The following is a 23,079-nucleotide window of genomic DNA, read 5'->3' as shown; positions in this document are numbered from 1 at the left end:
CGGATGGATGAAACTAGATCCAGGGTCTTCAATCTTGTCCGATCTTCACTCAAAGTACAAGTCGATCCATGTGAGAAGTATTCAGAAGTCGAACATGGAAAGACATCGCTTGATTACCAGTCAATGATGTAAACTGTTAACAAGCGCGAGAGGAATCACCGATAATGATAATGACCCTCAAGGTATTGCAGTACAATTCACGTGGTGTGAATAAAGGACTTGGCATCGAACACCACGCAAAATCTTTCCATCGAAGGCCATTGATGTAAACCTATCGCCGGAAGTGAGAAACTTGCCATTGAGGCATGCAAGCTTCAAAGTACTGAATGGGGTGTTCCTAGATCAACTTCTTGGATAATGAGCTGATGTCGACAAGAAGTGATCCATCATAGGAGGGCCTTAATGAATCCCACATCAATGACACAAAACGGAGCAAATGATTTTAATGGAGGTGAAAACGATCTGGTGATATAAGGATCAGGGTGGAGGTCATGAAAGAATGGAGGATAATGTATGTTAGTGGGTGAGACACAGGTGAATTCTATGAATGACTTCTCTTGAACATATCGGCGACACTAATGTGATGGATTGGTAGCATTTACCCCAAATGTGGATGGTATGGCGTGACCATGGTGATGTGACCGGTGAATGAAATAACCCACCCTGACTTGGACACGGAGTTGAAGTGTCATGTTCAAGAGCGACTTGCTACCAACAAATTTTCTTTAAGTTTTCTTCCCAATTTTCCCCAGTCATTGCTGACCAGTACCTCTTTATTTTTGTCAAGCTTGAGGAGGATAACATATGCTTGTTCTATAATTTTCCCTTCGGGCAAACCCATCACTATGTTTTAACGAGCCTAGCGACAGTGAAACTCGTTCTCGTCTATAGACAAGTTTGTCGCTATTAATCTTTTTAACAAGTTTAACGACAAAGATAACTCAGTCCTTTTCAATTTTAGAGAGTCTGAAAAGGAACGTAAAGGTAACTCCAAAATTCATTTTTCGTCATCTAATCCCTTAAGTTCGAAAAAGTATAAAACAATACAGAAGGGATGAATTTTCGATACTTTTAACGAGCCGAACAAAACAAGCGCTCGATCTTTTTGTGTAATAATCCCTCAGGTCCAAAAAGATTAAAATCTAGAGGAGGGATAGCACTTCCTGTCCCTTTAACGAGCTGGAGGGGCTAATGGCTCGACAATCTTTTCATATTTTACGAGTCAGTTGAAAAGAGCTTAAAGGAGACTCGTCTTTTGAGGAATGAGTGATAAAATGGGTAGCAGCTGATTCCAGGTAAGGTTTGGAATTTTCCAATCACGGCAGTGTTACAAGGATGGCTAGTGAGATCACTCTTCGCAGCTATTCCTCAAAAAGGGTAAACAATCAAATGGAGGTGAATGATCGGCCAATGTAAAAGTGGAGGTGACGGTGAGAACACGACCAAGGCTTTAAAGGCTGAAGTACTACATTCACGATGGTTATTTAGCGGGAAATAGTTCATTTTTTAATGAGCTTAAACGCGGGGGGAAACATTTGCTCATGACTTATGTTTATTTTTTAACGAGCTTGAACTATGTGCTAAAACTGCTCGATGTGGGTTTATTTTTTAACGAGCTTGAACCCTGCAGTAACACTGCTCGTGGCGGGTTTTTTTTTTTTAACGAGCTTGAACCCTGCAGTAACACTACTCGTGATAAATTTGCATGCCCCCAGCATAATAATGCAAATCGAGGTGCATGCCCCCAGCATAATAATGCAAATCGAGGTGCATGCCCCCCAAGCTTCATTGCATTCAACTCGGTGGTTGGAATGAAGGTTTACCTTTGAGATCTTCGAAAGACTCAACTTTGATTTTACGAGATCATAATCAAAGACCCGATTTGGAGAGGGAGTCGTTTCATTTTTTAATGAGGTTGACACAGTAAAAGAACTATCCTCAGAATCCACCGTATTTACAGTATTTGATAGAAAATAAAAAACTGAAGGATGATTAAGGTCATTGGAATAATCTTCGTGGTAATTCGGAACATGGGAGCGATGATGCTAATCTTCCCAAGGATCTGAAGAGATGCCATATTCCTTAGACCTATCTATCCAAACACTCGATGAGTGTTGATTTAGGTTTCCCCCCAGGCCAAGAAAATTGATTGCTACAATATTTCTAAAATGGCGATGATCCATGCTAACAAAATGTTCAAGAATATTCTGAATCCATTAGATATAGAAGATTTCATATTGCAGGTTTCCACTCTGGCCACTTCCGCCAGATTCGAAGGCGGTAGGGCAAAAGTACCCATTAAGGCAAGGTCTTTTAGGAGGCCTACTCCAATATTTTGAAGCGAATGATTGCTTCCATGGATCATTGGAATGCTTCCCGTAACTTGTGAATTGTTGGGGAGAAATGTTTGTTGGTCGACGATTGTAATTCCTCCTTGAAAGGGAAATGAAATCTTCTTGAAGTAGGTCGACACAACTGCGGCCATGGCATATATCCAGGGCCTTCCCAGTAGAATGTTGTAATCGAGGTTTCCGTCGATTACTTCAACATCTATTTCTACTGTTTTGCCCCCCAGTTCAACTTTCAAGTTACTTAGAATACCATATGGGGTATATGTCCTTCCGTTGAATGCTTTTAATGTCGTTGAAGATTGCGACAAGGTTGGAGATCCTAAAGTTTTCCAGCAACTCATCCACATAATTCATGTAGATGCTCCCTCATCAATAATTGTTCGATGAACAATTTTGTTCAGGGCTTTCACTTGAATAAGGAAAGCTAGTTGAGCTGGTAACTGAGGGTCATATCCTTTATGATCAAAGGCCACAAGATTGGAATCCATTGGGTCAATCCCACCTATTGCTGATAATAAAGCTTGCTTTTGGGAGGGGAAATTTTATGGTACCTCAAGTGTCGACATAGCAGACGGCGATTGGGCCAGGTCCTCTATTATATTATAATTCTGTGCTACTTTTGCACTAGGATTAAATGTCGATTTATGTACTACTCCCTTTGGAGACTTTATCATTGGTTCAGGAATGATGGGTGACACAACTTCGGTCAAAGCTGTTGTCGAACTACTAGGTTTTTCATTAGCCTTGTTATTCGACAGCTGTGGATTCCCGTAATCTCTATTCCTTGTCAAAGCATCATTTTGCTGCTTTGAGATAGATAACATAAGCACTTGGGATCTGGAAGCATTTTGATTAGCAACCAGTTTGGTTCCCAGGTTTGGAAACGGATCAGTCAATACCGCTGGGGTTTTTGAACTCTTAAAGAGTTTCTTAACTTCAGCTATATGTGGACAATCTCTCGTCCAATGATCCTCATCGCATATATGACACCCCGCAGGGGGTTTCCTTTGCCCAGAAGGGTTTGCAGAAGATTTTTTAGGTGATGATTCTTCCTGTTTCTTCTTCTTCCCTTTGCCTTTCTTCTTGCCCCCTGGTTGCTTGGTTTCTTTGCCTTTATCTGTCGATACGGCATTTACTTCTGAGGCAAGAAGTTCCGCTTTTTCATTTTGACCGGAAATCTTACGGGCCTTTTTAGATGTAGCCTTTCTCGATTTTGTGTCTGTTGCGCCAATCATGCCATCGCCGGCATGAGAGTCATTGTTTGATTTAGGAGGAGGAGGAACTAAGAACTACGGTCTAGCGGCGTCAGGTATTTTATCATAGAGCATGCCGGACTGAGTGTAAATCAAGTCCAAATATTGTGCACGAGCGATAACTTGCTCTTCTGTGACGACTCCCCCTTTTGCCACATCTTCCATGATGGAAGGTAGTAATGACTTGATAAACCATTCAGCTAAGAGTTGATTGGGAACATACGTTTTTACCATTCTACGATGATGTCGCCACTCATGTATATGATCAGATATGTGAGTGGCCGTTGTCTGTTTGAAATTGGTAAGAAGTTCTGTTCCCGTTTCGTACCTTATTGGTAACTGAAAATGGGTTAAAAAGGTTGTGGCTAAGGTACTAAAGTTGTCGAACGAAGCTCTAGGCAATTCGATGTACCATTTTTCCGCCGGACCCGTTAACGTCCTCTGAAAGAGGCGAAGTCTTATCGAATCATCATTTAGGGTGTTTGATGAACACCATAGATGAAAGGTCATCACGTGATTCAATGGATCTTCACACGGATTTCCATTAAATTTAGGAATATCTGATGGAAGTTTATGCGGAATCGTTGGCCACCAAGGGGCATAAGTGATTGGATCGTTTGTTAACCTATTTAAATCAGGTAACTCTAAAATTGCCACAAAGGGTAACTGCTGATTCAGGTTAGGTAAAGCATACCTAGGATAAGATGGGATTGCCTGAGCAGTTGATCTTTGCATACCGGCATAATGCATTTGATGCTGGTAACTTTGGTAAGGTTGGTGGGCATGACCATTGTAAAATGGTTGATTTTGACCATTTTGAATGTACGGCTATCCACTATTAGCAAAGATTTGTTGCTCAGAACCTTGGTATACTTGTTGGAATTGCAGTTGTTGGTATTACACTAGCCATGGTTGCGAAGCCATGTGCTATTGCCCGATACTAACAGTTTGGCCAAGATGAGGGGTAATTGTACCTGTCTGAACCTGTGTCATTCCACCAGTCAGTGATTGTGGTTGAGTCGGAGGGTCAAGGGGCTGTTGCATTACAACCTGAGAAACCTGAGGTTGGCATACAACAGGCAGCGCTTGAACTTGCGACACCGTCACAATAGCTGGCGTAGTTGGTATATTTGACGTAGGTAAGCATTGTTGCATCGAGTATACAACTCTTGGTTGTTGAGGTAGTATAGGTACCCAACCGCTTGAGGTAATTCCAGTATAACCTGAATGTTGTTGTGAACTCCCGTATGGATATCCTCCTGGAGGGGATAATGAAAGGGTATACTGCCCCCCGTACGGTGGTAATCCAGAACTCAAGGGAATTATTTGCCCTTGGGGGCCGGACTGCCCAAATTGACCTCCAAATGGATCAATTTGTTGAGACTCAACATAAGAGTTTCCCGATATTATTCCGGATGAACAAATGGGAACAGACCATACTGTCAAAATGGCCCCTAAGTGGGCTCCTTCTAGCGGTTGAGAGCTAGTCGGGACAGATGGTATACCGGCGAACATTGTTGGAGTGATAGCAGGGACTTCTGCTGTCGTTGTGTCAGACAACACAGTCCTAGATGTTGACGGTTGTTCAGACATTTGTAGTCTATCCAAAAGATTACCTAGCGATTCTACAAGAACTTCCTCTGGTGGTAGACTAACTTGTGATGATGAAGGATATAGAGTGATCCCGACTCCAAATTGCGATGGAGTACTCGTTGGAGGATCTTCTACAATCTCTTCTATGGCAATCAGACCAGGTGGAAGGGGAAGATCGTCAGGTCCGTAGAATATTTCTGGTGCCGAAGAAGGTATGAAATCGGTAGTGACAGATGTTTGAAGAGCAAGACTCTCCGAAGCAGTTGAAAATGGAACTGGTTTGGTAACACAAGTGTTTACTCTCAGACTAAGATCAGTATCACTGTCCTTCTGTGGCTGCTGAACTTCTTCTGTAGAGGCAGGGATTCCAGAAATGTTTGGAGTAACCGGAGTCTCTAATGTTGTTGGAACACTTGTTCTAACTTTAACAGGAGATTTGGAACTGGTTAAACGAGTTCGCTTTGTCTGTACTGGCTTCGATTCCGGAGACAAAGACGGTTGACTCATAAGCCTCCGCGAACGACGGGGTTTCAATTGACTTTCTTCCACAATTGTGGATTACTCGATCAACTAAAATAGAAGGGAAGTATGTTTCCGAATTAAATGAATTTTAGATGCTTTGACACAACTTGTTTTTTCAATTTTTAAGAGTTGAGAAAAACAAAAGATGACTCTAGTCTCCTTCGATTTTTAATGAGCCTGAAGTGAAAAGTGCTCAAATGGACCTTTTCCATTAAGGAGTCTGAAAAGGAACGAAAGGGACTGCTCTGGAAATCTAGGTAGAGGGATTACCAAATCAATTGCAAAACTGCAGAATACTTTTTACGGTACGACAGTCAATCTTCACGAATGCTATGTTCAGTGCATTGTGATCGATAGGGCGGCAGACATGGCTTCCTATGGATAAAGGATTAAGCCTATTGGGGTCTCCCAAAATATACTTGACGGTACGTGGGAGCACAACCCCATACTGGCACTTATCGTCTCAAAGTGGAGGAATCACCCATCCGTCAATGAGAACAACAGTTACTAGGCTTTACGACGCCGGAATTCGTCTCTAGCCTAGACTTCTAAATGTTGCGCGTTAAGTTCCAAAGCATTGTTAGATTCATTGAATTTATTTTAAGTTGATCTTGTTTATGAAGTTTTCCTTTCGGGTTCACCACGAGATGTAGATGTAATTCCTAAAATTCAATCTAAGATGATAAACAAACTTTTTATCTCCTTTATGCAATGAAAATCCTAGCTACTAGGGAAAAGAAAGACAAAATCTTTTCACAAAGAGCAAAGAGCACACTCTAAATGCACTTTCCTAAATCAAGCCAATCAGACTGTCTATATGCAAATGCACATGCATGTATTTGTTTTTCGACTTTCTTAGTATATGAATGCTAAAAAGAAAGTTGATGCACAAATCTGAATTTCTTTTCAAGTGACAAATATCAACAAGTTTCTTTTCGAAATCAAAAAAATGGAGACGATCACAACACCTTACGATTTTCAAATGAATACTTGTTCTCGACACTAGAAAATTACAAATTCAGACCAAAAGCAATAGTAACAGGATAATCGACCATCAACAGCAATCAAACTCTTTCCTATGATTGAAATTGACACTTGTGACAGTTTCAAATCAAAGGGCGCCAGTACGATTAGGCTACTTTTGCAAAGGGGAACTGTAAATGACTCAACAAACACACAAAAACATCTACAGTTCTTTTGTACAAAGGAGGCGGAATAACAGTAAAGAAAAGGGGTTTCAAACAGACATATACTGATCACAGGCAACAAAATTCAAGAATAGAACTGGAAAGAATGAACCACAGAAGCCACAACTGCACAGAGCTAGTCTGATCAGCGCACCTGTAACACAGAGAATCTGAAATGCAGCACAAGTTGTCCACTCGGGAAGTGTGCCAGAATCTCTAAACAATACCTGCGCTGGGCTAGAAACGAGACTCTGTTCAGGTTCCAGGTCACAGTTTGCAGTTCAGTTCTTTGGTTTTGGCCGAGAAAAAAGCAATCAGTAATGCAACAATCAGGGGTAGATCTAAGGAGGATCTAAGAGCTATCACAAGGGCAATCAGATAGTTTGTGAATCAACTGTTTAAATCATAAACAGATCCAGTGGATGGATTGAAGCAGCAGTTATCTACTTTGCATTTGCTATGGCAAATGCAGTTCGAATGCTACTTGTAAGTTTATGAACGAAACAACAAAGAATGATAAACAAACAAACTAATTACTTCCCCAGTGGAGTTTCCATTTTGTTACAGGGAAAAGTGTCTATATAGAATTTCTCTATCCCACTAAGGTGTGACAGCTGCCTTAGAAACAAACAGAGAAAAGCTACTTTTGTTTTTCCTTTATGAATTATAGATAGAGAGGAACAGAAAGACCAACCTCTGTCTTGCGCTAATCTCTTGATTCGATCCCTCTCTTCTTTGATAGTCCTCAGCTACCTGCTCCCTTGCACGCCCAGCTTCACAAAGTACCTATAAGATCATAGAAGCATAGAACTATACAAAGACATGGATCTATAATCATAAACAATCTAGGATCAGATGTAAATTGACCATACAAATGTAACAAGCATCAATGATACAAAAGCATGGAGGAAAACTCAAATAGCTTTTATTGATAAACAAGAAAAGAGCCAGGAGGAGTTACAACCAGTTGTTCTGACCCAGCATCAACCTCCCAGCAAAGAAGCCCCTCTTCACCTCAAACAAAGCTTAGATCACCCAACAATCTGATGTTTGTCTCAAGAAACCAACAACAATTCCTTACAATATGCAACATTCTAGCCTCCGGATCTCTAGGATGAGGGATCCATATATAGATATCTGTAAGGGGGATGAGTCAGCTTGTGATTTGATTAGTGTCTTCTCTCTGATAGTTGTTTCTTCCACTTGGAGACTGATGGCCTCTTACTCATCCTTGGTCAAATTCAGTGAGGCAAGTGTCACAGGAGAAGATTCTGGAAGCTTCCATTGCCTCTCCACCTCGCAAAATGACACTGCCATTTGTCATTTCTCGCCCATCGCACCCCACAGAAGGGACTTTTGAAATGCAACGCACCCTCACGGTGTATTTGGGTGAGATGCAATGCACTTAGCCAGTGGAGCAGCTGCAATGATCCTGTTTTGACCAATTCTGAGCAGTTTCTCATGGAGAACTTCTGGGAGAAGCTGTAATCTGTTGACCTTGTTCCTTTAGGGGTTAGAACAAAACTTTTAGGGACTTAGGAGCCCTTGGTTTATGGACATTTCATGCTTGGGGTTGTAGGGCCCAAAAATGTCTATAACAAGATGGACCTCTTGTGGTTTGGGTGCTTGAGGCATCGATTACACCGTCACCGACATCAGAGTCCCTACTCGATTTAGGAGGAGGTGGAATGGAAAAATTTGGTCTAGGAGTGTTAGGAATTTTGTCTTAGAGTGTGCCGGACTGAGTATAGATCAAATCTAAATATTGGACACGAGTAATGACTTTCTCTTCAGTGACAACTCCACCTTTCGCCATGTCCTCAGTGATAGATGGCAATAAGGACTTAATAAACCACTCAGCTAAAAGTTGATCAGAAACATACATTTTTACCATTCAATAATAATGAGCCCACTCATGAATATGATCAGATATGTGAGTGGACGTGCTATGTTTAAAATTGGTAAGGATTTCTGTTCTAGTTTTGTACTTGATGGGTAACTGAAAGTGGGTTAGAAAAGTAGTGGCAAGGATGGTGAAGTTATCAAATGACGCTGTAGGCAATTCAATATACCATTTCACTGCTAGACTAGTGAGCGTTCTCTGAAAAAGGTGAAGTCTAATTGAATCATCATTCAGAGTGTTAGATGAGCACCACAAATGAAAAGTCATTACGTGATTTGATGGATCTTCACCTAGATTTCCATTGAACTTAGGAATATCAGAGGGGAGTTTATGAGGAATCGCTGGCCACCAAGGGGCATATGCAATTGGATCGTTCGTTAGTCGGTTCAAATCTGGTAATTCTAGAGTTGCTATGAAAGGCAACTACTGATTCAGGTTGGGTGGAGCATACCCAGGATAAGATCGGATCGCCTAAGCAATAGGTCTTTGCATACCAACATAATGCATATGTTGTTGGTAACTTTGATAAGGTTGTTGGACATAACCAATATAGTGTGGTTGTTGATAACGAATTTGAAAATGCAGTTGTCCATAACCTACAAAGCCTTGTTCCCCAGGTCCTTGGTAGGCTTGATATTGACCAAGTCCAGTCTGAGCTTGTAAACCAAGTCTAAACTGAGGTTGGGTTTGCTAGAATTGCAGTTGTTGATATTATGGTAGCCACGGTTGTTGGACCATTTTCTATTACCCAATACCGCAAGATTGACCAAGTTGCGGATTGACAATACCCATTGGTGCCTGAGTTGTTCCATATAAAGGAGCACTAACCTGAGGTTGCGGTTGAGCCATTGAGACAAGTGGTTGTTGTATCACAACCTGAGAGACTTGAGGTTGAGACACAACAGGTTGTGCTTGTGTTTGCGACACAGTCGTAATAGCAGGTGTAGTGGGAATATTCGACATAGGTCGGATCGATTGCATTAGATATACAACCCTTGGTTGTTTTGGCAGTATTGGTATCCAACCACTAGATGTAATTCCAGCTTGACCTAAATATTGTTGGAAACTCTCATATGGTTGTTCCCTAGGAGGAAACAGTGAAAAGGCATACTGCTCTCCATATGGCAGCAGTCTAGTATTTAAAGGATATATCGGTCTTTGAAAAATGGTTTGCGCAAATTGATACTGGTATGCAGGATCAAATTGCTAAGTTTCAACATAAGAAAGACCAGATGAGACTCTGGATGAACAAATAGGAATAGACCATGGTGAAGAAGTAGCCCCTGAGTGGACTCCAGCTAGCAATTGATAACTAGCTAGAATAGATGGTGTACCAAAAAACATTGTAGGAATAGTAGCAGGAGGTTCTGTCGCAGCTGCATCAGATGACACATTCCTAGATGTTGATGGTTGCTCAGACATGTTTAGTCTATCCAAAATCTCTCCAAGCGATTCGACAGGAACTTGCGATGAAGGAGGATTAAAAGAACCAAACTTGGGAGTAGAAGGATACAAATGAATCCAAGTTCCAAAATGAAATGGGGTACTAGATTGGGAATCCTATGCTATCTCCTCTATAGCAACTAGACCAGGTGGAAGAGGTAGACCATCAGGTCCGTACAAGATTTCTGGAGCCAAAGAAGGTATAGATTCTACAGTGAAAGGTACTGAAGGGGTGACACCTTCTAAATACTCAAACTCAATGTCCAGATGTTCAAGTAAATGGACTTCAATCTCAAAGGGAGGTTCTTGAACAACTACTAGTTCAAATGTAGCTTCAGTTTGAACTAAGATGGGTTCTGTATCAACTCTAGATGGAGTTGTTTCAGGTACAGAAGTGTCTACCATTACACTAGGATCAGTTCTATTGTCCTCTTGTAACTATGGAACTTCTTCTATGAAGGCATATGTACCAAAAATAATCAGAGTAACTGGAGTCTCTGATGATGTTGAAACAAAAGTTTCAAATAAACCAGATGAATTGGACTCAGTTAAATGAGACCACTTGTTATAGACATATTTGGGCACATCAACCCCAAAATTATATGTAGATAAACTAGGGCTCATTCAACCCATAAAAGAGTTGTTTCATACCCTAAAGGAACATAGTCATCTGAATACATCATTCCCCAAAAGTTCCATCTAAGAAACCATCCAGAAATTGCCTAAACTGAACCATACTGACTGCTCCACTGGCAAAGTGTGATGCATACTGACTTCTCCACTACCAGGGTGTGATGCACACTATTTAGGCCTTCTATAAGATGCAATGGGTGAGGATGGACAAATGTCTGAGACAGTTTTCTAAGTGGATGCTCATGGAATCTTTTAGAAACTTCTCCTATGCCACTTGCCTCTCTGAATTCGCCCAAGGATGAATAAGGGATCTAAACTTCAATTATCCCTTCTCTTATGGAACCAAATGTAACAAGTGGAATGACACTAACCAAACTGCATGGATGACTCACACCCTTGCACATATCCATAAATGGATCCCTCATCCCAGAGATCTAGTGGTTGGAATCTTGTGAATTGAAAGTAAGTGCTGATAGTTTGTAATTGAGGAAAGAGCATTGTATTGTTGGAGTGATCTTGCTATTTCATGAGGTGAAGAAGGATTAAAGATGGGAGGATGATGCTGGATCAGATAATTGGGTTGTAATTCTCCCTTCTACTAATAAAATTCTTCTAGTTTTCTTCCATATGATTGTGTAATTGTGAATATTATCATTTGTGAATGCTATCATTTGTTCATTATATATCTAATTCTGTAATGTTTATGTTGTAATAGATCACGATGCTTTGATGGTTCTCTATTGCTGTACTTGTGCAGGTACTCTCCAAGTGCGTTAAGTATGGGGAGGAGTTGTGGGTTCTGTCAAAGGGGAGAGAGAGCAATCAAGGGACTAAGAGAAAGTTCCAGGTTGGTCCTATCATCTTTCTCTTATCTACTACACATAGAAGAAATAATTGAATTTCTTTAAGGTATTGTTTCTAGGGTAGCTGCCAAACCTAGAGGGCTAGCATTCCTTAGGAATACTCCCAGAAACAAATTGGCGACCATACGGGGGAATGATTAGATGTTTGTTTGTTTTTATTGTTTGTTTTATGTTCAATTTGATAATCTATAGACAGAGCCCGAAGTCAGCCAGATAGTGCTTGCGCTACTCTTGCTTTGCAATTGCATACTAGATGAATGTTGCTTCAGTCAATATCTAGCTTAGTTTATGAATTGAACATCTAACATGCAAGCATCTAGATGCCCTTTCGATAGCTTAGTAACCTCTCAAGACATTCCTTAATACTTTTCTCTTTACTGTTCATCAAAACCCACATTAACTCATTGAAAACAGCTCCACATTTGAGCCAAAGCCCATCTCAGTTGCACTCCCTACTCCATCGCACTATCTCCCACTATGACTTAGTATGCATAGCACCTCCTGAGTGCAGTAAGTGTGATGCATCTCATATTCTCTGAAGCTTAGGTGCGATGATTGACTGAGCTCTTTTTCCATTCTAGAAATTGAGGGTTTTTGACCTTGTTTTCAGTTTTGTTTGGTTGTTTTGCTGCAAATGAATAGTGCATCTTTACTGAAACTTCCTTGTATCACTTAGATCAGCCTCAATTACATTAGGATTAGAGATTGTTTTTTGTATTTTTGTTCATCATTTGCAATCCTTTATCGAAAAGTTGTTTAAATCAATTTGTCACTTTGGTGCAAAAAGTGTCGTAATTGTTGTTTTGTGTCGAAAAGAGAGGTGTCATGAATTCTTCCTTCCCTTGATGATCGATTGAAATTTTTCTTCATGTATTTGGTTTGATTTTTTTATATTCGAAGTGTCGAAAGCATTTTTATTCAAAATTGAAAGTGTCATGGAGTCTTTCTTTCTCTTTTGAAGAAGAAATTGTTGAAAATGTCATTTTGAGTGAAATATTTCAGATCTTTACAACATTTAGTTTTCCTTTTTGACATTTTTTACATTAAGGAGAATAAAAACAAATACATGCATTTTAATTTAGCATATTTTTTGATTTGTGTGCGAAAAGAAGATTTAGGGAAATGCACTAGTGTGTGCTCTTTGCTCTTTTTTAAAAGCACTGTTATCTTCTTTCCCTAGTAGCTAGGATTTTGATTGTTCAAAATAAACAAAGATTGTTTATCATTGTAGATTGCATCTTAGGAATTTTAGATCATCATCACGTGGTGAACCATTGAAAGGAAAACTCTAAAAAAGATCAACCTTAAAATGAATTTCAATGAATCTAACAACGCTTTGGAACTTAACGCAACATATCTAGAGGTCTAGGCTAGTGATGTGTTCTGATGTTGTTAAAACTAGTGGCTATCGTTTTCATTGAAGGTTGGGTGATTCCTCCTCCTTGATACGAAAAGTGCTAGCACATAATTTTTCTCCCCGTATTGTCGCGTATATATTGGGAGACCATAATAGGCTTATATCCTTTATCCATAGAAAGCTGAGTCTGCCGCCTTATTGATTGCAATGCACTGAACACAGCATTTGGGACGATTGACTGCCATACATAAGTCCTTGGTAATTTCTCTTTAATTTATCACCAAGGTGTATATTGTAGTTTTGTGATTGGTTTGGTAATCCCTTTGTCTAGATATTCCAGAGTAGTCACTTTTGTTCCTTTCTGACTCTTTAAAAGAAAAGGTCCATCTGAGCACTTTTGCTTTTAGGCTCATTAAAAATTGAAGGAGACTAGAGTCATGTTTAGCTTTTTCTCGACTCTTAAAAACTAAAAAAGCAAAGTTATGTTCAAGTGTCATTAAAATTAATTGAATTCAGAATAATAACCCTGTTCCTTAGTTGATCTTAGGTTGAGACATATGGCAATGAATCTATAGTCCAGTAATCAAGGAATCCCTTTTGAGGGGAATCCTAGTCCTTTTCCTTCTTGGGGAAATAGTAGTGATCCTTATATGGCTACATTATCCCTTCCGGGACTTACCATTGGCCCACCAGTATGGCTGTTCTCAAACTCTGTGATTCAAAATGCCGTGATTTCTCTGCAATCGAGTACACCTCTAGTTGAACCTGAAATTGACCCTTTGCCTTCTTCCTCATTTGTTTCTCCCTCCCCTTATTCCTCTTCTCTTGTTGAAAGTAGTGATACTAGTAACCAGGTGACTGAGAAGAAGAAGAAAGGGAAAGAGAAGAAGAAGAAGCCAATTCAGCAAGGGGGCAACTAAGCGACAACTTCTTTGAATGCATCATTTGATGAAAATCCGTCCATTAAAATTCCCAAAGCTAAATATCAGTGCATAATTTGTATGGGATACCATTTTCATCGAGATTTTCCTTGCTTTCGTTGGATCTTGAAAGAATGGTCTTCCCGTTCAAACCATCTCGTGTCATCAACCTCTAGAGATCATGTTGATAACACACCATAAACTAGTGATATTAAAGTTCATGGATGAAAGCGAAAGGTCAAAATTCCATGTAGGTTATGTGAAGGTAATCATGCCCTTCACCTTTTTCCTTTTTTGGATGAAGCCAAAAGAGTGTTGGATAACCATCCTTCTTCACCATAGTGACTCCCATCTGGTTACAAGAAACTCTCCCCAAGTCCTTCACTAGTTGAAAAAACTGATTGACTTAAATCAAACATCGGTCGAAACCACTCTCTCTGAAAGTGAATCCAACGATTGTAAACTCGGACCAAATCAACAGGTCGAGGTAGCGGTTGACCCAATTTCACCTTCAGCTAATTCTACCATTCTCGAAGAGAGTGAAAATAATACCCTTTAGATTCTTTTTGTTACTTAAAATTCTAATTAACTTGGGCGCAATACGCCCGTTTCGTCATGATAGGAGGAAAACCGTCAAGTTCTCATAACTCAAGGGGTTAATTCTCTCATTTCTTCGGTATCCCCTCCAAGTAGGCTAGTCACTTCCTTTGATTGGGATTGACTAGCAAGATCCCACTTTCCTTCTTATGTACCTTTCTGGATCATAGTACAAGTTCATAAAATGATCATGTCTAGCACTATTATAGATGAAGGTGCATCAGTGAGTATCCTTTCCTCAACTACATGGAAAGTGCTTGGTTCACCAATGCTTATGCTTGTTACAGAGAATCTGTTAGGCTTTAACAAAGGAACTAGTCGACCGTTAGGGATCCTTCCAAAATTACCTATCACTTTGAAAGGAAAGACCATTCATCTGAATGTGATGATAGTCCCAGGGCCATTAGATTACAATTTACTTCTTGGGCGTGACTATGTTTATAACATGGAAGCTATCATTTCAACACTCTTCCGAGTAATGTGTTTCCCGCATGAAGGCAAAATTGTCACCATTGACCAGCTTTCATTTCCCGATCCAGGCATAGATCCAAGTCAATCATCATCCCCAAATGGTCCTTTTACTTTGACAGTATCTCTTGAACCTTCATTCCATCCACCTGAGAACCAGGAGTAATCTGGTGAATGTAATGAAGCTTTGGGGAGCATGCACCTAGTGTATAAACATAAGTTTCCCTGTAGGTTATGTGATTGGTCTGACACACCATTCACCTTTGTCTATTCTGGAAGAAGCCAAAGAGCTGTTGGATAACCATCCTACTTTACCACAGTGATTGTCCATCTGGCTACAAGAGACTCTCCTTTTTCATCATGCTGGGGGTATGCAACCCTCTTTTCAAGCATAGTTTTGTCACTTCGAGCTTGTGTAAAAATGAAACTGACTTCAAGCATATTTTTGTTGTTTTGAGCTTATGTAAACATGAAACTGACTTCAAGCATAATTTTTTCATTTCGAGCTTGTGTAAGAATGAAACTGACTTCAAGCAAAGTTTTTCGTTTCAAACTTGTGTAAAAATGAAACTGACTTCAAGCATAGTTTTGTCGTTTCGAGCTTGTGTAAAAATGAAACTGAATTCAAGCATAGTTTTGTCATTTCGAGCTTGTGTAAAAATGAAACTGAATCCAAGCATAGTTTTTTCATTTCAAACTTATGAAAACATGAAACCGAATCCAAGCATAGCTCCCCCATGGTTCAATCTTGTCAAAAAATGAACCAATTAACCTTTGTGATTGCCATTCTATCAGCCTTTTGAACCTTGGTTGTGTACCTCCAATCACCACCATCCCTTTGGCCAATCATATGCTCTCACTTGGTTGTTTTACCCCTTTGAGGAATAATTTCAATGAGTGGTCTTATTAGCCAGCCTCTTCACATAATTCAACATGTTTTGAGAAGTTCCAAATTCACCAGAACTAGTTGCTACCCTAGACACCACTTGTTCCTCAAAATCGAGTCTTCTTTAAAAGCTTTTCAGACTCGTTAAACATGAAAATATTGTCATGTGCTTGTCATTTTTAGCTCGTTAAAGTGATCGGAAATGTCATCCCTCCTGCATTGTTTTATACTTTTTTCTGACCCGAGGGATTATCTTACGAAAAGGTCAAGCGCTTGTCATCTTCAGCTCGTTAAAGTGATTGGAAATGTCATCCTTCCTATATTGTTTTATCCTTTTTCAGACTTGAGAGATTACTCTATGAAAAGGAGCTCGAGCGCTTGCCATTTTTGGCTTGTTAAAGTGATAAAAAATGTCATCCCTTTTGTGTTATGTTATCCTTTTTCGAACCTGAGGGATGATTTTACGAAAAAGAACTTATGGAGTTTTCTTTTCGTCCCTTTTCAAACTCTCTAAACATGAAAAGGACTGAGTTATATTTGTCATTAAATTCATTAAAACAATAGTGACAAACTTGTCCATTCTAGATAAGACCTAGTTTCACCGTCGCTAGACTCATTAAAACATAGCGATAGGTTTGCTCGAAGGGAAAATTATAGAACAATCATATGTTATCCTCCTCAAGCTTGACAAAAATAAAGAGGTGCTGGTCAGCAATGACTGGGGAAAAAGGGAAAAACTTGAAGAATTTATGGTAGCAGGTCACTCTTGAACATGACACTTTCACTTCATCTCCGTGATTGAGTTGAGTTGGGTCATTCCGTTCACCGGTCATCTCACCATTGTTCTTTCATACCATCTATATTTTGGGGTTAACACTACCAATTCATCTTAGTGTCTCCGACATGTTCAACAGAAGTCATTCAGTTGAGAAATGACCATCCATTTCATGTCTATCCACTGCAATACCTTGTTATGAAACCAGCTCACAAAAAGATAGCAAAGAGAGATCCACGCCTTAGAATTTAGCCTCTTCGAGGGGGCAACCTCCTTTACATTACATAAATGAACAATTCTTGGATGATACAAATGACAAAACCTCCTTTCTATATATAGGAGTCTATGGAGTCACAATATAATCCAGCCGACCTAACAATAATAATATAAAGCCACAAAAATAACAATAGAGGGATTCTATGGGCACATTAATAACAATATGGGGGTAATGGGGGCACAACAATATAAATAAGGGGTATAAATACAATAGTAATGGGGTAATCACTAGTATTATAGGGACCCAACATGCCCCTCTCCTTCAAAAAAGTGTTGTCCTCAACGCTTGAGTAGTTCAGGATACTTCTGCATAAAATTCTCATCCTCCCATGTGGAATCTTCAGCGGATAAGTTCTTCCACTTGATAAGGTACTCTGAAATTGATCGATTTCGTAGCTGTCGAGTTCTTGTTTCTATAACTGCTTCTGGTTCCAATATAATTTTTCCTTCCTCGTCAAGTTCTGGCAATATTGTTTGAACTGGGAGCTTGTCACCTATAACCTTCTTTAAACATGAAACATGGAAAACTGGGTGCAATCGAGAAGCTGCAGGAAGCTCCAATTTGTATGCCATAGTACCAATCTTTTGCAACACCTTGTACGGACCATAATACTTTGGTGATAATTTATTATCCTTCTTAGCTTGCTTGAGGGACATTTGCTTATATGGTTGTAGCCGTAGGAATACCCAATCACCTACATCAAAACTTCTTTCACTGCGATGTTGATCTGCCTGTTGTTTCATTCTATTCTGTGCCAACACGAGGTTATCCTTTAAGAGTTGGAGGACTTGTTGTTGATGTTCGATGTGATGTTCCACTGCCTGAACCTTAGAATTTTCTCTTAAATATGATGTGATGGATGGTGGTTGATACCCATAAAGTGCCATAAATGGGGTCATTTTTGTTGCTGTATGAAAGGAAGTGTTATACCACCATTCAGCCAGAGGCAACCATTTGACCCATTGTGTCTGTTTATCAGATACAAAGCAACGAAGATATCCTTCCAAACATTTGTTTACTATCTCAGTTTTCCCATCAGATTGAGGATGATAAGATGAGCTATGAGCTAACTGAGTACCAAGACAAGAAAATAATTCTGTCCAAAAATTTCCAGTGAAAATGGGATCTCTGTCACTTACAATAATCTTTGGGTTTCCATGTAGCTTTTGAATTGTTTCCATAAATGCAGTAGAAACTGTACTGGCTTTAAATGGATGTGATAATGCACAAAAGTGTGCATACTTGGTAAGTCTGTCAACTACCACCATGATGACACTCTTTCCCTCAGACTTGGGTAAACCTGTGATAAAATCCATTGAAACCTCCTCCCAACGTTGGCTTGGAATGGATAAAGGTTGTAATAGACCGGTGTCTTAATTGTTTCAACTTTATTTTGTTGGCAAACCAAACATTCTGCCACAAACTTTTGAATATCTGATTTAAGGCCATCCCAAAAAAATTCCTTCTTAACCCTGTGGTAAGTTTTTAAAAATCCTGAGTGCCCTCCTAAGGGAGAAGTGTGCAATTCCATAAGAATCTTTTGTTTTAGCTGGGAATTCTTACAGAGGTATAAGCGATCTTTGTACCATAACGAATCATTTTTCCAGCTAAATGTATCAGACGTACTGGAATCTTGTTGTAGCTTTCGAATAAGTGCCCACACTTCTTCGTCATTCTTCCATTCCTCCCTTGCTTCATTTATCCAATCTGGTTGGATAATAGAAATGGCGCACAACAATGCTTCCACATCCTCATCCTTTCTTGAGAGTGCATCTGCCACCACATTTTGCTTCCCTTTTTTGTAGATGATTTCAAAGTCATAACCCAACATCTTTGTGACCCACTTTTGTTGCTCTTCAGAGGATAATCTTTGTTCTAAAAAGTATTTAAGGCTATCATGATCTGTTTTTACCTTGAAGTGTCTTCCCATTAGGTAGGGTCGCCATTTCTTAAGTGCATGGAGTATTGCCAACATTTCCTTCTCATAAATAGCTTTTCTTAAAAACTTTCCCTTGATTGGACGACTTTCAAAAGCAATGGGTCTTTCATCTTGCATTAGAACAACACCAATTCCATTTCCTGAAGCATCACATTCCACAATAAAGGTTTTTGTGAAGTCCGGTGTAGCTAAGACCGGTGCTTGGCACATTGCCTCTTTAAGATGTTCAAAGGCCTTTGTTGCTTCCGGAGTCCATGAAAATGCATCTTTCTTCAATAATGTTGTTAGAGGTGCTGCTATTCTCCCATAATTCTTAACAAACTTGCGATAATACCCTGTCAACCCAAGAAATCCTCGCAGATGCTTTATGGATGTGGGGATTTTCCATTCCTTAATGGCTTTAATTTTGCTAGGGTCTACCTTAACTCCTTCATGAGATACAATATGACCCAAATATTCCACCTCCTGGACTCCAAAGAAACATTTGGATCTTTTGGCATATAATTGTTTCTCCTCCAATAGTTGTAGCACCCTGTCAACATGTTCAACATGATCCTTCCAAGACTTGCTGTAGATTAGTATATCATCAAAAAATACTAACACAAATTTTCTAAGGAATGGTTTGAAAATTGAATTCATCAAACCTTGAAATGTTGAAGGTGCATTGGTAAGGCCAAAAGGCATGACCAAAAATTCATAATGACCCTCATGAGTTCTAAATGCCATTTTTGGAATGTCTTCAATCTTCATTCTGATTTGATGATATCCCGAACGAAGATCCAACTTGGTGAAGTAAATTGATCCATGCAATTCATCCAGTAATTCATCAATGACAGGAATGGGGAACTTATCTTTAATAGTGAGCTTGTTGAGCTCCCTATAATTCGGACACATGCGCCATGATCCATCCTTCTTGTGCACCAATACTACTGGAGAAGAGAAAGAACTTTGACTCGGTTGAATTATACCAGCCTCTAGCATTTCTGCAACCATACGTTCAATTTCACTTTTTTGGACATAGGGATATCTGTACGGCCTGATGTTTGGAGGAACACTTCCTGGAATCAGATGAATAGCATGATCATGATCACGCATAGGTGGGAGACCTTTGGGAGTCTCAAATACCTTGGAATGATTGTCCAAGACTTTTTGGAGATCTGGAGAAATAGATGATTCCAATGTGGAAACATCTAGCGAACATAATTGTGCAATTACACCTCTTTGCTCCTTTTTTAGAAGCTTTGTCATACCATTAGAGCTGATTATCTTTCCTGGTTTCCCTGCAATACCCCTTAATTCAACTTCCTTTCCTTCCACAGAAAATTTGATGAAAAGTTCTTGAAAATTAAAAGCTATTGTACCCAAGGATTGTAGCCATTGGACTCCTAGTACAACATCAGCACCTCCCATTGGAATGGAAAGCATTGGGCTAGTCAATACATATTCTCCCATGGATAGCTTGATATTATGGCACTTTCCAGAGAAATTTATTGTTCCTCCATTTGCAATCATCACTTGACACTCTGGTGCTGGATATAGGAAGCAATTCAATTCTTTTGCTACCCTACAATGAATAAAATTGTGGGTGCTTCCTGAATCAATCAACACTATTACCTTTTTCTTCTTGATTTGTCCTTCTATCTTGATGGTTTGAGGAGTGGTAATTCCTGCCAATGCATTACAAGATATGGTTGGATTTATTTGTTCTTCATCTAGGCTTTGTTCCTGGAGTATATCTTCTTCTTTTGACCTTTCTTGCTCCTTTTCTTCTTCCTCTTCACAATCTATGTAGAATAATTTCTTCTCAGCACACTTATGACCTTTAGTGTATTTGCTATCACAACTGTAACAAAGCCCTTTTGCTCTTTTTTCTTCCAATTGTTGTGGTGTCAACCTTATAGGTTGTGGAAGACTAGGGGCAACAACACTTCCGTCTTTATAGTTGTGAGTGGTATGCTTCCTGGTTGCCATAATTTTGCTTTCCATTTTTCTTGCTAACCTGAATGCCTTCTCTAATGAATTAGGTTCCCAAAGTCGAACATCATGTTGGATATTATCCTTTAAAGACCCTATGAACACATCAATCCTATGCTCCTCTGGAATATCTTTTACCCTTATGTTCAATTTTTGGAACTCCTCAATGTGCTCCATTATTGAACCCTTTTGTTTGAGACTTATCAATTGGCTAAAAAAATGTTTCTTTTTGTATCCTCATAATGTGCTATCAATTCTTCCGTAAAAATTGCCCAAGTGATAAATTGTTTACGAGAGCAAAGCCATTGATACCATACAAATTGATTTGGTTCCAAATATAAAGTTTCCATACGTACCTTTTGTGTGTTTTGCACATTATTGAGATCGAAGAACTGCTCCATCTGTAATATCCATGTGGCGGGATCCTTGCCATCAAACTTCCTCATATCGATTTTTGGAATATGGTGGGTCTTCGATCCAACATTAGAATCTATGGAATCATGATTAACATTACTTTTGTTCACATCATGAGTTTCCTTTACAACCTTTTCACCATTAGTAAGTATCTCTTGTAGAAAATTTGTCAAATCTGTCTTCAAATCTGCCATGTCTGTCTTCAAATCTGTCTTCAAATTTGCCATGTCTTTCTTCAAATCTGTCTTCAAATCTATCTTCAAATCATCCATCTTAGCTTCCATTCCCTTTATCTTAGATTCCACGCCATTTATCTTAGCATCTGTTAGCTTTTGTGAGCGTGACATTTGTTGCACTTGTTCTTGTAATTTTGATATATCATGTAGCATTTCTTCCTCTTCTTCATGAGTCATGCTAGAGATTTCAGGTTCCTTACTAGGTGTTTGCATTTTATTTCCTCGGGGCATCAATTACCGATAATAATTCTTTACTAGGCCCTTTGAATTCCTTCAAACCAAGCTTATGCAAAAATAAAAAATAAAAACTACACACCTTTTTTTACTTTGTAGAAGCCTGATATTGAATCTAATGTATCTCTGTAATTTCGAATCATCCAGTTCTAAAATTGTGACCTATAGTAGCCTTCTATGTCCTATTTCCAATGCCCCTAGTCTTAACCAAATTGGATTCTCCAAGAAAGAGTTATGCACAATCTCCTGCAGTGACCTGATTATAGACTAGTTCAGTAGAGCGAACTTGTATGAAGTGCCACGTGTCACTGTTTCAACCTTTGACTCTAAAAGATATACAAAAGAAAGCTATAGTCCGTCCTCTTTCTGTACCTTCTTACGAAATTTCAATCCGATGCTCAGAAAGAAAGTTATGACGATTTTCCCCAGGTCACCTGTTTTGAGTGTAATTCAAGAGTCTGCAAAAAGACGAACTTCCTGAGATCATATCTCTGCAAATATTGCGCAAAAAGCTCTGAAATTCGGACCCGCGGTTCAGCGCGATTTCTTCTCAAATGGGTTTTTTTTGCGACTTCTGAAACGTCACAGAAAAAACGTTATAGCGAAACTTCCACGATGACCTGTTTGGAGCAGTGAAACCCTAAAATCCAAAGCTCTGATACCAAATGTTATGAAACCAACTCACAAAAAGATAGTAAAGAGAGATCCACGCCTTAGAATTCAGCCTCTTCGATGGGGCAACCTCCTTTACATTACATAAATGAACAATTCTTGGATGATACAAATGACAAAACCTCCTTTCTATATATAGGAGTCTATGGAGTCACAATATAATCCAACCGACCTAACAATAATAATATAAAGCCACAAAAATAACAATAGAGGGATTCTATGGGCACATTAATAACAATATGGGGGTAATGGGGGCACAACAATATAAATAAGGGGTATAAATACAATAGCAATGGGGTAATCACTAGTATTATAGGGACCCAACATACCTCCAACCCTCATTTTTTCATGACCGCCATTCCTAAGCCTTGTGTCGTCATTTCGTTTTCACCTCTAGAAAATCATTTTCTTCATTTCGTGTCATAGATGTGGGATACATCAAGGCCCTCCTACAACGAGTCACTTCTTGTCGAAATCAGCTCCTTATCCAAGAAGTTGACTTAGAAACAACCCTTTCAGTGCTTTGAAGCTTGCATACATCAATGACAAGTTTCTCACTTCCAGCGACAGGTTGACATCAAT

The sequence above is a fragment of the Pinus tabuliformis genome, chromosome 6 (genome assembly GCF_031772625.1).
Source record: "Pinus tabuliformis cultivar Carrire ecotype Pingquan chromosome 6, CPIR1, whole genome shotgun sequence".
Classification (NCBI taxonomy): Eukaryota; Viridiplantae; Streptophyta; class Pinopsida; order Pinales; family Pinaceae; genus Pinus; species Pinus tabuliformis.
The sequence above is the reverse complement of the archived record's forward strand: the minus strand, read 5'-3'. Positions refer to the sequence as shown.